The following is a 16,225-nucleotide window of genomic DNA, read 5'->3' as shown; positions in this document are numbered from 1 at the left end:
ATGGGAAACTTAAAGAAATTGTTCATATAAAGGCCAGTACAAACTGAAAACTTAAATGGCTTCCAGAAGGATTTAGAAATTGTACTGAGCAAACCTATAGGTGTACTATGGATTATAAGGACAGTGAAGGAAACTGCTGGTATGTTACCAACCTTGTGATATTTGGGTCATGCTCCTCAGGCCCTCTGACAAGGTGTCCCTGATGTCACTATGAGCAAAATGCTGGCTTCATGCTCCTGTGGTTTATCTTACCCTAAGAAGAGTCCTTACACTGTCAAGTTCCACTTCCAAACTTAACTAGCTGGGTGACCTGAGCAATGTGCTTCTGAGTTTGTTCCCTAATGTGTGAAATGGGATTCTAAGCTGTTCTCCTGGATGATCCCTGTCCTGTTCCCTTACCTTTCCAAATTCCTTGCCTTCCATCCTGTCAACCGCAATCACCACGGGTCACAGTTCAGTCCTGTTCATCTGGTCTACTGCCAACTGCCTTGTGAATGCTCACTGTTGCCACTATTACATCCTAAATGCCTCTCCTTCTCTCCTTTACACCCACACTGTTCAGCTTCCAAGGAACCAGCCTATAGGACACCACACCAGAGGGCTGATCACACAAGGAGCACACAGTAGGCCAGTAACTACATTTTCTTAGTCACTAGTGTTATCAAGAAATCTAGAGAGACCGTTAACTGTCAGATAGGAGCCTTTTTTGATTAGCACAAACCTCAGGGTACGGGTCTCAGTATGACTAAGAGCAAAACAAACACTAACACAAATATGGATTCTGATACTGAAACAAGGATTCTGCAATGTACACCGTGTGCAAAGGACTAATCTGCATGCTTTATGCAACTCATCTCACTTAATTCTTACAATAATCCTAGGAGGTCGCCCTGTTGTTCTTCCCACTTTAAAATTAGGAGACTGACACTTAGAGAGCTTCACTGCTTCCCAGCATGTTCACCTGCTACGTGTTAGCAGCCCGGGCAGTCAGTGGCCAAGGCAAGAAATGAGTTTCACTTACAGCAACCATGCGGTTTGAAGGAAAGAAGAATTTTTGGGTAGAGAGGGTGGTTTAGCAATGATCTGGCTACCATTCCAGGGGTTCTTAAACACAAACATCATTATCCTTAGAGGTTTTGCTGGCTGCCTGGTTGACGGAACTACCAGATTCCATGATCCTTTGATTTGGCCCTAGGAAGAGTTGAGATGGAACATGGGATAGGGATTCAGTCTTTGACTTTGAGCCAGTAACTCTTGCTTCCCCTTCCTGTCTCTTCAGCCAACCTGAAAGCACCTGCAGCTCTTCATGAAGTCCACTGAAGCCACCTCTTAACCCCAGCTCCACCCTCTGCTTCAGACCCTCTTGTCTCATGTGGTTCCTCAGCTGAGCCTGTGCACTTAATTCTCCCTTCCACCCTCTTCTGATGGGCACCTCAGACGGTCTGTCCTACTTTTGCTTCGGTTTTTTCCCACGGCACCCCGGAGTTCTCACAGCTCCACCCCTACAGTTCCGGGAAATGGGACATCTTGACTCAGATGCCCAGACCTCATACCCCAACTGGCCTCTGCTCTTCTCCTACGGCAGTCAGACAGGCTGGGCTTGCTCACCACTTGGTTGTACTTTTGAGGCTTGCAAGGCTGCAAGATTCATTACTTAATACTGACTTTTGCCGTTTTTCTACCCCTTCTCCACCCCAAGCCCTAAGGTGTTCTGGGCGACACTGCTTAAAGAAATGGCATTACTGTTCCAAAATCCTACAGGCAACAAACTAACGGAAGCAGAGGCTTTTGAGGTCCCCAAAGCAGTAAGTGGCAGCAGGAGAAACAGGCTAGCAGTCACAGCTGCCTGTCTATGAATTTCTGTTTCTGAAAATTCAATTATTATAATATCAGTACATGAACGATCTCACTCATCTCAACCTCCCACATCATCTCAGTGTCAGCTGTTGAGATACGCTGCATATTGAAAAAATAATAATCAGATATGAAATTTTTACTGAAATGTAGGCCACACTCCCACCTCCTCTTGATGTTCCCTCTGGTTACTTTACCAATTAAAAAAACACAGAATGGGTAGGTGGTGTGAAAGTAACAGGTCTCTTAATCATTTTTATCCACACTTCTTGAAAAATTTCCTAATTACTGTCCTCCCAACTTGGATAACAACAAGTTCCATGCAATTTACTTTTAGCTTTTCTGATGCTTAGCTATTAATGTGTGGCCAGAGTCAGATTATCATTCACCAAGAGGCCTCTCCCTCCCCTGATATTTGTGCCCCTAGATATGTTTCCAGTGATTGTTAAAAATATATACAGTATTACAGATTTATTGAGATAGAACTGACATACCATACAGTTCACCCATTAAAGGGTACAACTGATTGGTTTTGAATATATACACAGACTGGTTCAGCCATCACCACATCAGTTGTGGAACATTTTCATCAACTGCCCCCCCCAAAACCCCATATCCACTAGCTGTCACTCCATCCTCTTCTTCCCCCCAGTAGTTCTTCAGTTGTCACAAGTGAGCAGCAGAAGTTATGGAAGAGTTCTGACTAGCTCTTCATTCAGATTTCAATCCCAAGTGCTCCTAACTGGGCTGGGGGAGTGGTACTTCCTTCCGGGAAGCTCAGGAGGCATTGCATATGAGCAATTCCAGTGCAAATGACTAAGGGTGGTATTTTAGTACCCACGGCCAAGAATTTGTCCAGAGGGACACAACTACTTGTAAATAGAGAATTAAAATTTTTCCTTTTTTCCAGAACTGGAAGACAGGTTTTGAAAACTCCTTGTCAAAATTCAGTATGTAAAATTATTTTCCCATGGCCCTTTAGGCCACCCTTGGTACCCTTCCTCTCTCTTAGTGCTTTCAAAACTCTGGGCCCTCTCACTATCCTCGCCGACAAGGGTCCCCAGCTTTGGTGCACCACCAGGCTCTGACACAGTTCCACACTTCTCATACGTATTTTCTGCTTGCCCATTCCTCGTCCCCCATCAGAGCTAAATTGCCCTCATCTTATTTCTTCTAGGCACTCATTTTGTTCACTGCAGTAGATGGTATTAGGTTAATACGTTCTCTTAGTTAACATGACATCTTAACCTTGTGTGAAGACATCACTCTGAAAGCTGTTGTTCTATTTAAACATGACAATCAATGTTCTGAATAATTGTGTAGGGGAACAGGAGTGGGTAGAGAAGAGGAAAGAAGAAAGCTGTGATTCTTTTAGGACTTAAATGCATTTGAGTCACAGGTCTGTGCCAGAGGCCAAAGTACAAATCTGGTGGAAGAGCAGCGAGTGAAACAGCTCCCTCACCAGGGAGTGTGACCTCTCTGGATGTGCCATCATATTATTCTCTGAATGTCTTATTTTTTTAATTCTAGTGTAGCCTACTAAAAATAATTTTTAGTGCTAATTAATGCTCATACTAAATGCCTGTTAGGGATGGGTTTGTTGTTGGTAAATGTGGGGTCAAGATGCTAAAGCAAGACTTCTCAACTTGAGTGTGCCAAAGAATCACAGGGAGCTTGCCTGGATTCCAATTCTTGGGTCCCACCTCTAGAGTTCCAGCAAGTCTGGGGCAGGCCTAGTGTCATTCAGGCTCCCAGGTGGTTCATAGGCCACACTTTGAGAAACAAAGTGCCAAAGACCCTCCAGACAGGCAGAACCGTTGCATGATGCAAACTAGGAATTAGCAGGTGTGATGAGCTTCTCCCTTGTCTTTCACACATCACACTGTTGTACTAAAATTTCCCTCACCTTCTGCCAAGTGGCCTATGTAGCTAAGCACCCGTCCAGGATCCAGTCAAGATTCACACATCATATTGGGTTATTATGTCTCATTATTGCCCTCAATCTGAAACCCAGCCTCCACTGCCCTTGGTTCTTCGTGATGTTGAATACCCTCTAGCATCCAGGTCAGTTGTCCTACAGAGTATCCCACATTCTGGATTCTTCTCTTTTCCTAGAATTCTGTTGAGGTCTGACATTATTCATTTATGCACACAGCTGATGGTGCGTACCTTCCATTCCCATGACGTCAGGGGAACATGATGAAAGGTCATCCCGTGGAAGGTGATGGTACAGGTGCAGTGTTCTCAGTATTTCTCCACTCACAGGGGGACCTTCTTTTTACGGGGGGAGAGCTTACTTTCACTGCTCTACTGCTAGTCCTGCCCGAGTCTCCACTCCACCATAACTCACAAGGTGGCCCTGATATTTTCAATTCTCTACTATGTATGAATTGAAGAGAATGGTACTATTTCCTGTCTCCTGGTTACGTTGTAGGCTTGAATTATAGATTTTATTTTTTCTCTTTCTTGATACATCTGCTTTTTGGAAGATGTATGGAGAATTAGAAGTCCTGTCATTTTTCTGTGAGCGCTTGGAATTGCTGAATGAGCTTTTAAGGTCAAGTTTTTTTTAAGCCTCCAAGAGTTTGAGCCAGACATGAGCTATGATATAGGCACTTGACTTTGCTTATAAGGAAATATTTATAGTGAGGCAAAGGTTGGTTTTTTCCTATATCCGAGATGAAAATAGACTGTAGACAGGCAGTGATTGATAGTTCTTAAAATGAGCACAAAAGGTAGTTATTTTGTGCTTTTATTTTTTCATATTTTGCTTTAAATTATTTGGTGGCATTTCCAGCTGGCTATTATTATATGAGTGATTTTATCTTTAATATAGTTTATTTCTATAAAGAAATCTTAATCACCTGCAGTTATGTGCTAATCTGTGCTGCCAATAAATCTAAGAAGCAATATAAAATACTCTTAAAATCCTCTGAAATTCCAGACCATGCCTCACTTTAGTTGAAGGTAGTCATGGTACAGGACTGGGAATAAAGAGAAACTTTCTCATATATACAAGCTAAAGAAATAAAATAATGGCAAGTCACCTTAAATCTTTTCTGGAACAAGGTTGGGTTTTTAATTCAATTTTTAAAATTAATTTATCAACACCAGATGTTCCTTCAGTTAAAAGCATTTCTTGTGAAGAACTGAGGAGAGTCACAAAGCCGTTGAACTCTTTAGAGGTCTCCTCTGATCCTCTTACTTCACAGGTGAAGAAGCCAAGGCTGGAAAAGGCAAGCAACTTGTTCAAGATCATGCGGCTCAACCAAGACAGACCCAGAGAGACTCAAGTCCAGATAAAGGCAGAAGTACAGGAACATTGCAAGGACATATAGCCAATGAGACAGGTCTTTGAGATCCTCAAATTATGCCCCAGAGCTGGAGGCAGGACGTCTGTGAATACGCTGGCTCTGCCTTTTGTGCACCTTTACCCTGGGGGTGTGGGAATGTTAATGCATCATGTCCAAGATTTCATCTCACATCTCACTGTCTGTCTGGCTTTCTTCTGTGGACTCTCTCCTTCTAACCTGATCACATTATAGACACGATTTACCCTTTTTAATTTGTTCGTGTGTACCACTGCAGACTCCTTTTTGGACCCAAAATAGCAGCAGCTCCAAGTGAGACATTAAAATCAAATGACCCCGTTAAGCACAACCAGTCCTTGCTGGCCTTATAAATCACTTTCAGAGAATTGTAGAGCACCACTGGGATTTTAAGGAAAAATCCTCAGAGCCATTGACAGAAACTATATTTCTGTTTTTCTCTTGTTTCCTCCTTGGGTTGAAAAATTCTTTGTGCTTCCTTTCTCCTTCAGGAAACCAGGACATCCATCCACGTCTGGCTATCGGCCCAGGAGAGATGTGCCTGAACCCATTATGCTGAAAGGGTTTCACTGTGTCACTGCACTGGGAGATTAAGTGGCCAGGATGACATCACACAAGAAAATTGGAGTAAGAACTGTCACCCTCCCTAACACAGCAACTAAGACAGTAGATGTCTTTGACCTAGACAATCTCCTCTCCTGAAGGAAAGGGAGCAAGGAGGGACACTCAGGTAACCAGGACCAGAAATTCCTTCTACTCTTATCAGCAAAAGCTTCAGAGGAACATATTATATTTAAAATAAACTGATTATGGGGAAGAATCTGAATTTCTTTCAGTTTTATCGGGATGTAACTGACATAATGTGTAAATTTAAGGTGTACAGCATAATGACCTGACTTACATATATTGTGAAATGATTACCACAGTAAGCTTAGTTAATTCCATCATCTCATGGACACAAAAGGAAAAAGAAATGTTCTTTTCCTTGTGATGATAACTTTTAGGATTTACTCTCTTAGCAACTTTCAAATATACCATCTAGTAGTGCTCAGTATGGTCATTATGTTGTACATTATATCCCCAGTACTTATTTATCTTTTAACTGGAAGTTTGTATGTTTTGACCATCTTCTTCCAATTCCCCTACTTGCTGACCCCCACCTCTGGTCACCAATTCTATTTTCTTTATTTGTGAGTTCAGGGTTTTGCTTTTTGCTTTTGTTCTGTTTTTAATTCTACACATAAGCAAGATCACACAGTATTCGTCTTTCTGTGTCTGACTTATTTCTCTTAGCATAATCCCCTCAAGGTCTACCCGCTTGGTCACAAATGGCAAGATTTCCTTCCTTTTTATGGCTGACTAATATCTCGTTGTATATACACATATACATCCATACACACAACCACATTTTCTTTACCCATTCATCTGTGGGTGAGCACTTAGGCTGTTTCTGTGTCATGGCTGTTGTACATAATGCTGCAGGGAACACGAGGTGCAGACCTCTCTCGGATGTAGTTTGTGCTTTGGGAAGGATCTTCCTGAGTATCAGTGCCCCCCGGTAACTCCGTCAGAGCACATTTATCCTCTAGGCCCGAGGCGATTTCATGGGTGTTTTTCTTACCAAGATGAACTTTTCTTTCCGTTTCCCTGCCATCTGCCCTGAGCTAGGGGATTTTCACTCAGCTTGTCGTTATTCCTCACTCTGCTTCTTGTTTTCCTGAGGACAAGCTGTGCTCACTTTGCATGACAGAGCATGATCACAGAAGACGGCTGTACAAGCTGGAACCAAGCAAAGTGATCTTATCCATGAGAAAAAATTACAGTTGCTCTGTGATCTTCACAAATTGTTGTCTGGGAGATAACAGAAAATATATATTGGTTTCTGTTCCCGGTTCCTGGCACAGAACTCCTGGAACTCTTGTCATTTCCTAAGTGATAAGAGCACCAGGAGCATCTTTGTTCTTTTGAGGTGACTCTGGGTGGGCTCTAGATGGGGGATGGTCACCAGAAAGACCAAGCCGTGACTAGAAGCTTGGCATTTTCAGTGCTGTCTCCATCCTCCAGAAAGGAGAGAGAGACTAAAAATAGAGTTAATAATTGATCAGGCCTAGGTGATGAAATAAAATTCCAGTAGTATGGGGTTTGGAGAGCTTCCCGGCTGGTGAACACAGTCACACTGGGAGGGTGACTCACCGCCTCCACAGGGACAGAAGCTCCTGCATTCAGGACTCTTCCAGGCCTTGCCCTAATGTATCTCTTCACCTGGCTATTTATCTATGTCCTTTATTGTATCCTTTAATTAACTGGTAAACAGGAGTAAATGTTTCCCTGAGTTCTGTGAGCTGTTTTAGCAAGTTAGTTGAACCCAAGGAGGAAGTCATTGGAATCTCCTGTCTACAGCCGGTTGGTCAGAAGCACAGGTGATGATGTGGGCTGTGCATGGCCTCTGAGTCTGCGTGTGTGTGTGTGTATCTGGGGAGCTGGGGGCAGGGGGGAGCAGTCTTGTGGGACTGAGCCCTTAACCTGTGGGATCTGACACTCTCTCCTTGGAGAGAGTGTTAGAATTGAGTTGGATTGTAGGACACCCAGCTAGGGCCAGAGAACTGCTTGGGATGGGGAAAAACCTCCACACATTTGGTGACCACAAATGTCACAAGTGAAATGTTTGTGTGACTAGTTAAGGAGACACAAGAAAGAAACTCAGAAGGGAAAAACCCAGTTTTCCCTTCCGTGTAGGGACCTTACATAGAAGGGAAAAGCTGAGTTTTTTCATGTACCATTGTATAAGCATGAAAAATTCTTGCTATTGGTAATAAATATATAAAGAAATAAAAGAGAGTAAAATTTAGTACACTGTAATTTGAAACATTACAAACACTGGGGATTGAACAGCTTTATATCATTTCTCTTTATATCTCAAAAATACTCTTTCTCAAGAGTAATTTGAACCATAATCGCCTTCTTGTTGCATAATTTATGAGAGGAGCAAACGTCTTTCCATTGCCTTGGCAAATCATCATAGTCTTTTTAAAGTTTGCATCAGCTTCCAGTGTTTTATCTTTTGCACTTTCAATGTGGTGAAACTGTCTCCAAGTGCTCCTTTAACGTGGAGTTTTTTGCCCGTGTCACTTCCTCTGAGATACCGTCATCTTTTTTGTCACCACTGCTCTTCAAACTTATGTCAGTAAATTTTATTTGTTCTTCTGGCTACAGATCTAGAGTCTCCTGAAGAGCAGCAGTGTGAACACCGCCATCGTCACTGCAGTGTCTATAATTCTAACTCAATTTACATCTCACTTTTCGCATCATCACATCTTGGTTTTTGCCGCAGTTTATCACCGGAAGATCAGTTTAATACAACTACGCTTTGCTACCTGTGGTTGAACTAACAGATAGGCAGTGACCAAGCACTGGCAGACGCTGAAAGAAGAGGTGTGATTGATCACTGATCAATGTATTGATCTGTTATGCAAGTAGTGATTTGTAGACTGAAGAGCTACCAGTAAATTTGCACTTCATGCAATTACTCATAGTTATTCCAGTCACTAAAATTTGAGCTGCATTGTTGGGGACTGATGTTATTAGCTAAACCATGGTAGCATGAAAACCATGCAATATGTGTCTGTAGGTCATATTTTACATGGTTTTCGTGGTCTTGATATAGAAGGGTTTATCCTGCTTTTGGGCAAAATGGAAAAACTATGTCAACAATCTTCTTGCTCTTCCTCAACTAAGGAAGTTGTTTACACCTCTGTCTCATTAAAAACTAGCCCAAACTAACTGATCTGAATAGGAGACTTCAGCATTAGAAAGATGTCTGTCACTTCTTCACAAATTCTTCTAGTAATATTACACAAGTCCAGCTGAAATCCCAATGGGATTTTAGGGAGAATAATTTTAATTTTAAAGTTTGTATAGAAAAATATATGGGAAGAGGCAAGAAAAAACTTGCAAACAAGGATAATGGGAAAGGTTCTGTCCTACCAGATATTAAAATAATATCTAAAGCTATAATTAAAATAAGGAAGTAGCACCAGCATAAGCAAATTTAGTATCTGATAAAACTGGCATTCCCAATCAAAAGAAAAGAGATGGACTAATTAATAACTGCCCCATTTAAAGAATAGGAAAGGAGTTCCATTTCCCTGGTAACTAGCAAATAGAAACTGAAGCAATGAGAAACTATGTTTAACCACCAGACTGTCAAGTATTTAAGAGAACAATAATTTCCAACATTGGCGATGCTGTAATCAGAGTGCCAATTGTCACATTTCTGAATGATAATATGTATTAAAGCTTTTAAAAGGTGCATAGCCTTTGACCTAGTACTTATGAGGAGTCAGGCTCCTGGACAAAACCCTGTGTGTGGCTTTTTGGGCCTGACCATGGCAATTACAAAGGCTTTCTCTGGCAGGCCTCCCCACACTAGACGTGGGGCAAAGCCATTCACTGTGGTCCCAGGTGAGATGCACTCAATGACCCAGGTCCCCCTCGCTGCTCAAACTCTTCACATTATTTCCATTCCAAGCCCAAGGCCTTCATCCCTGAGTCTCTGGGAGGCCTTGGGCGAGTTCTTCAGGTGGCCTTAGCGGTGGCCTCCTCATTGGGGGAGCACAAGGGGAAACCCGGAAGACACTTTGCCCACCCCGGCTCAGCACTTAGCACTATTCCACTCCGACCTCTCCTCTCTCAGGTTCCCCATGATCCTAGAGCTGATAAAACTGCCCTAGTCTTTTGTTCGGGGCTCCCTTCACAGTGAGACAATCCCCAAGGCTGTGCAGATCCACCTGACCCTCCACCAGGGCGCAGCCCCACCAGGAAAATTAAAGATGGAGGGTCAGTTCTTTGTCCAGCTCTAGCCTTTTATTTCGACTATTGCAGAAAGTGAGTAAAGCCTTGATTCTAACTTTAATTTGGGCTCATTATTGCTTCATCTTGTGTCAAACACTTTAACATTTAACAGCTCAGCTGTCTCTCCAGGTCATCTAAGCTCCTGAGAACTTATATTCCAAGGAAATAACAAAATGTACAAAGTGCTATATAAAGATGTTCAACACAATATTGTTTACAATGGGGGAAAGCTTTAAAAACACCTAACTACTCATCAATAGGGGACTGATAAAATAAATCAAAATGCATAACACAGTATCGTTTACAATGGGGGAAAGCTTTAAAAACACCTAACTGCTCATCAAAGGGGGACTTATAAAATAAATTAAAATGCATGTATATATTGAAATATCAGACAATCACTAAAAGCCACATCTTGATTTGTATTTTTGGCATGGAAATATGCCCCTGAAATAATGTTAAATAGAAAAAAATGACAATATGGCATGTATAATAAGATTCCATCTTGATTTAAATATGTGTGTACTTATGTGCACATATCCATGCACCTGAGCTCACAGATGAAAGTCTGGAAGGATGGTAATACCACATTTTGTGTGTGCTTACTCTGTGTAAAGAGTTTTTCTGAACATTTTATGTATATTAGCTAATGTAATTCTCAAAAGGTAAGTGCTTTTGTTATACTCATTTTATACATCAGAAGTTTGATGCATGGACTGTTAACAACTTACCTGAGTTTACAGTGATGGAGCTGAAATTCTAATACAAGCACCCTAACTCCAGAATCAACCGATTCTGAGTGTGCTAATTAATAAAGCAGCCTCATCAAGACAGAATTAGTGGTAGTCACTGGTTAGTGGGGTTGCAGTAGTGATTATTTGGTTTTTATGCTTTAATATTGTTTGAATTTTTCAAAAATATATTACCTTTATCACTATTGTCATTTTGTTAAAGAAATGAATACAGTTGGAAGTAGCAGAATGTCAACATTAGAATACACAAATAGGAGTCTCATTTTCTTACATAAGAAATCTGGAGGTAGGTAGCCCAGGGTTGGTTTACCTGCTCAAAGATGTCATGAAGCATCTAGACTCTAGCTTTCTGCTCTATCGTCTTTAATATTTTGGCTTTTGGACTCACGGTGGCAAGATAGACAGGGCACCTTGAGACATCGTGTTGAGTTTCAGGTAGAAGAAGGGGAAATTGATGAAGTAATCAGGGAAGCGTCTTTAGATGCACCCTCAGCAGACTTGTGTTTACATCTCACAAGTCAAAGCTATGGTACCCCAGCTGGAAGCCATCAAGAACCAGGAAAACTCAGATTTTATCTTACTTGCAAGCTAACAAATTAGGCTGCCATCATTTCATGGATGCCCCAGAAGGTATGAGGCTCCTGGGTCAGAGACAGAGAACTTTGTCAGGTACAACACTGCAGGCAGCATGAGCTTTGTGTCTGCACTGATTCCCCTTGCCTCCACCCCACCCCAAGCCACAAGGGCAACGTGGAGGCAGGCCCAGGTTAATACCGAGAACCCAGTGGGTTTGTGTCACAAACGAGAAATGCTCAGTTTAGTAGGCTGCCATCTTTTAAAAGGGTTGCTGGCCAACATGCCCAGCCTATGCCTTGGAAGAAAACTATCTTTATTACCCTGCCCTCTGCCTCAGAGGAAGATGCTCTATCTGCCAAGGCTCTTCACCATACATACTTCCTTAAAACTACAATCCCCAACAAACTCTGATACAATCCCTCTTACATGCAAACTCTACTCACCACCTGGAAAGGCCTCTCAAAATCTTACCCAAGCATAGCATCTGGCTCAAAGCTCATGATTTTATGATCTGCATCAGGTTAGATGTGGCTCTTCTTTATCCTGAGACTTATGAGCAACCAGAGTATTGCTACTGTACATCAATATGACCATGCTCTTTAGCAAGAGCAACTACTTCATGACCCCTGCCAGGATGACAATTGTTATCAGACGGCATCAATTGTAAGACACAGCCCAATTTCAGATACCATAAAATATGGGGATAAGCATGTGTTATTGTTGATGGAATATGGAAAGTTTCAGAGCCATCAGCACATAGAAGGCATTTGAAGCCATGGGACTATTTGACATTGCCTAGGTAGTGAGTGTACATAGAAAAGAGGTTGTAGAAAAAAGCCCTGAGATACCTCAATATTTAGAAAATAGGAAGGTGAGAAAGCCAGCAAAGAAGAGTGACAATGTCCAGCGAATGAGATAGGAGGAGAACCAAGAGAAATAGTGTCACGGAGTGAAGTGAAGAAGTCATTTCAAGAGGAGGAAGTGGCCAGCTGAGTAGGATGCTGTTGACAGAGTAAGAGTAGGACCGAGAACTGACTCTTGGCTCATAGCAACATAGGGATCACTGGTGACCTCAGCTAGAGCTATTTCAGTGAACCGGTAGAGGCAAAAGCTGGATAGCCATGAGTTCAGGAAAGAATGGGAGGTCAAGAAGTGTGAAAGGTGAGTAAAAAGAACTTTTAAAGGGAATTTTTTTGGGAAAGGGGAGCTAAGCAATAGGGCAGTAGCTGAAAGGGATGCCAGGCCAAGGTATAGGTTTTTAAGATGGAAGATACAGAAGAATGTTTGGATGCTAGCAGGAATGATCCGGTATAGTGGGCGAATCTGATAATGTTCGAGAGAGGGAATAAATGTGAGGGTCATGTCCTCAACTAGGTGAGAAGGATAAGAGCCAGGAAGCACATGAAGGGGTTGGCCAGGGGTAAAAGTCAGGACCCCACACCCATTATAACAGGTATGGGAGTGATGCACGAGTTGGTAGATGTGCTGGTGGGAGTGTTCGCTTCCAATGACTGTCTTCTCAGTGAGGCTCCCCTCCAGCCTGCTGAGGGTGAGGTGAGGGCTGTTCTTTGCCAGGAACAGGAGACATTCACTGGAGCCTCCAATAGTTTTTTGGTAGAGTTTCTTGGGTTTGGTAAATAATTTATATTCGTTATTTATGCAAAATATGTTCAGACTATAATTAATAATTTTCTTCTGCATTGCAATGCCCATCCCTGTCATTGTTGCCTTTTCATTACTGTGTCCAGAACTGCTATGCTAAGGTTGATGACTTCTAGCATGCATCCTAGATTTGTTTCTGAAATTAACAGAAATGCTTCTTGTGTTTCTCCACTCAGTGTGAGACAGCTGCTGTTTTAGAAAAGCACTACCATTTTAAATTAAGGAAGTATTCTATTTCTGAAGTTTTAAATTGGAAACGTGGGCTTTTTATCAAATGCTTTCTGGGTATCGACTGATCATATAATTTTTTCTTAAGTTCCTGATATACTATGCTAATAGATTTTTTTCCCTTAGATAACTTACTGGACTTCATCTCAGTTATTAAGAAATGACCATTGAATGGAATCTGGGAGTGGACTTTAAGTTTAAAAAAAAAAAAAGCACGGTATTGTCCAGTTGGTCGTGATGTTTTTGTCATGTGAGCTCTCTGGGAAGACCCTGGAGGAAGGAATGTAATCACTGAGATTGAAATCTGTTTGAAAGCCTGTGATCGTTATGCAGGCAGCATCCTCTCAGCACAGTTCATTCCAGTCTAATTACAGAGAAAATTATGAATTAACAGCAGTTGATGAAGAGTTTAGATCCCACTTTTTCCACTGTCACATCCAAGGCATGAAACTACAGTTATCCCTCCGTTACCACAGGGGATTGGTTCCAGGACCTCCCATGGATACCAAAATCCACAGATACTTAAGTCCTTATATAAAATGGCACAGTATTTGCATATAACCTACACACATCCTCCCACATACTTTAAAATATCTCTAGATTACTTATAGTATTTAATACAATGTAAATGCTATGTAAATAGCTGCCGGCAAGCAGCAATTCAAGCTTTGCTTTTTGGAACTTCCTGGAATTTTTTCTCTTTTAGATCATTTTCAATTCACTGTTGACTGAATCCACAGACGCAGAACCCACAGACACAAAGGGTGACTATACAAGTCTTTCTCCGTACTCGGTAAATGGTCTTCACATTTTTTATTTTGTGATTATTCCCACTCCTTAGAGAAAGAGAAAAAAAATCTAAAAACATCTGTTTAAAGAAAAAAAATGGTATTAGAAGAAGTGAAGAGCAACTTGGCCTTGATCGATTGCTTTTAAGCAAGTCAATATTACACAAACAGATCAATTCTGTTTTTCACTTTGCATACAAACTTCAATTAAACTATACCTACCATTTAAATGTGCCCTTCAAATGAGCCATTGCACTATTATTCCTGCACTGTTTCAGTACGTACATTTGCATCCTAGCTCTTTTGCAGCGTTGATTTAATGTTAGTGACTTGAGATTACAGTTACTGACATTAAAAAACCTTCTCCTTTGGAACCAGAAAGCACGATACAAGCTTCTCCCCTCTTTGTCTATCGCACAGGACAGCTTAACGCAGGGCTGCAAGAAATAGAGAGACTGATGCTGCCTGCACCTCACTGCTCATCTGAGTTTACCGAGTCACTGTGTAAAGACGGCTGCGCTCTGAGGCTTTCCCCAGAGCCTCACCAGTCCAGTTCTCTCTCTGTGCTTGTGATGCTGCATCCCAAGGCTCTGCATTAAAGCATAATTAGAACAGGCGTTCCCCCTGGAAGCCAGAACGTCCTTTCTATTGCCAGTTCTTAGGACCAGAGGGAGAGGTTTCAGGATGCTAATTCCTCTACAAAGTGTCTATCCTGCTATGGGGGAGCCTGAGAATGCTTAAGAGATTCACACCCAGTGCACAACATTATCAGATTCAACACGGGACATACAAAGTAGGTCTCAGGCATCCTGTAAGTTTAAAATAAATTCCTACACGAATTGGAAATATGATGTGTCTATAGACATGTAGCTCGGGTTTGGTCATTTATATCTAAGTTCAGTTGATGAATTCACAATGCCACCTTTCCCTTTAATTTTAGGCAGACAGCAAATCGACTTGAGTGACAGCTGCTGCTATCATTTAATACTTTCCAAACCATCAAATGCACACAAATAGATTTTTTTTGCCAGATGTACTCCCGTGATCCTACCTGAATTTATGCCCCAGCAAGCTGCCGTATCTATATTTGAAATGCACCAGCCTATGGAAGTGCTGTGGTTTTCTTGATTTGGCTTTTTAGTGGCACCACCTCAGGGTGAAGTGCTGCATGCTTTCTGGTGGAAAAACCCTTGGGACCGCTGGAAATAATGGAATGTCAGTGGGCATCCCATCAGTTTACAGGAGTCAGCAGGACACCGGGGGTTCTAGGGACACACTATATGGCCTGGATCCCTGCCTCTGCTGCTTTCCTGCTGCGTGACTTTGGCAAGTTCCTTGGAAGCCTCTCTTTTTCATCTACAAAATGGCAGTGATAATAGTATTTGCTTTGTAGGGTTATGAGAAGAATTTTATATAGCTATAGAGCTAATATATAGATGAGACAGACAGACAGACAGAGGTAGGGTTATAAGGAGTGTCTTCCATAGGGTCTGGCACAAAGTAAACACTGAATGAGAGAGCTGTGATGATGCTGTAGTACTGACATAATAAAGAGTGGCCTATTAAGGGAAACGTCAGAAAAGCAACTTAGATTCTTTTAAGCTACCTTCATTTTTTCTTCAAAGATGTATCTGTGGCTGAAGCCATTATCTCAGGTTGTCACCAAATGGAATAATCATTCTTCTCATCTGACCCCAAATAACAGTGACTCCCCAACCACGCTCAGAGGCCTAGGTCTCCTCTCTCCTGCAGGTCCTTTCACCTTTGGGGGATCCTTTCACCTGATTTGCAGGAACAGTGAGAGCATGTTGGAATGGTGGCAGTGGTATGACACCTCCTGTAACAAGAGCTGTGCTTCCCTTTTATAAGCTAAATTCACATATGTGTATAATAATGTATTACTTTTTATATTTTAAACAATCTGAGTTTTGCATGTTGCCTTTCCACTAAGCAAAAATATACCTGCACTGGACACAAAACTGAATCTGGATGACACAATTCAGTATTCACCTAGACACAAAAGCCAAGTATTGATTGGGATCTGTAATTGGAAACTTAACATGTTCATATCACTATCCAGTTAACATAATAAAATCTCACTATTTAGATTACACAGATTTGGATTTTTAAAAATCCAGACAGAGTACTAAACCAGGTATGCAGACCCAAATAGCATATAGAAGGT

Source organism: Camelus dromedarius, chromosome 3 (genome assembly GCF_036321535.1).
Source record: "Camelus dromedarius isolate mCamDro1 chromosome 3, mCamDro1.pat, whole genome shotgun sequence".
NCBI classification, from domain to species: Eukaryota; Metazoa; Chordata; class Mammalia; order Artiodactyla; family Camelidae; genus Camelus; species Camelus dromedarius.
This window is presented reverse-complemented; position numbering follows the sequence as displayed.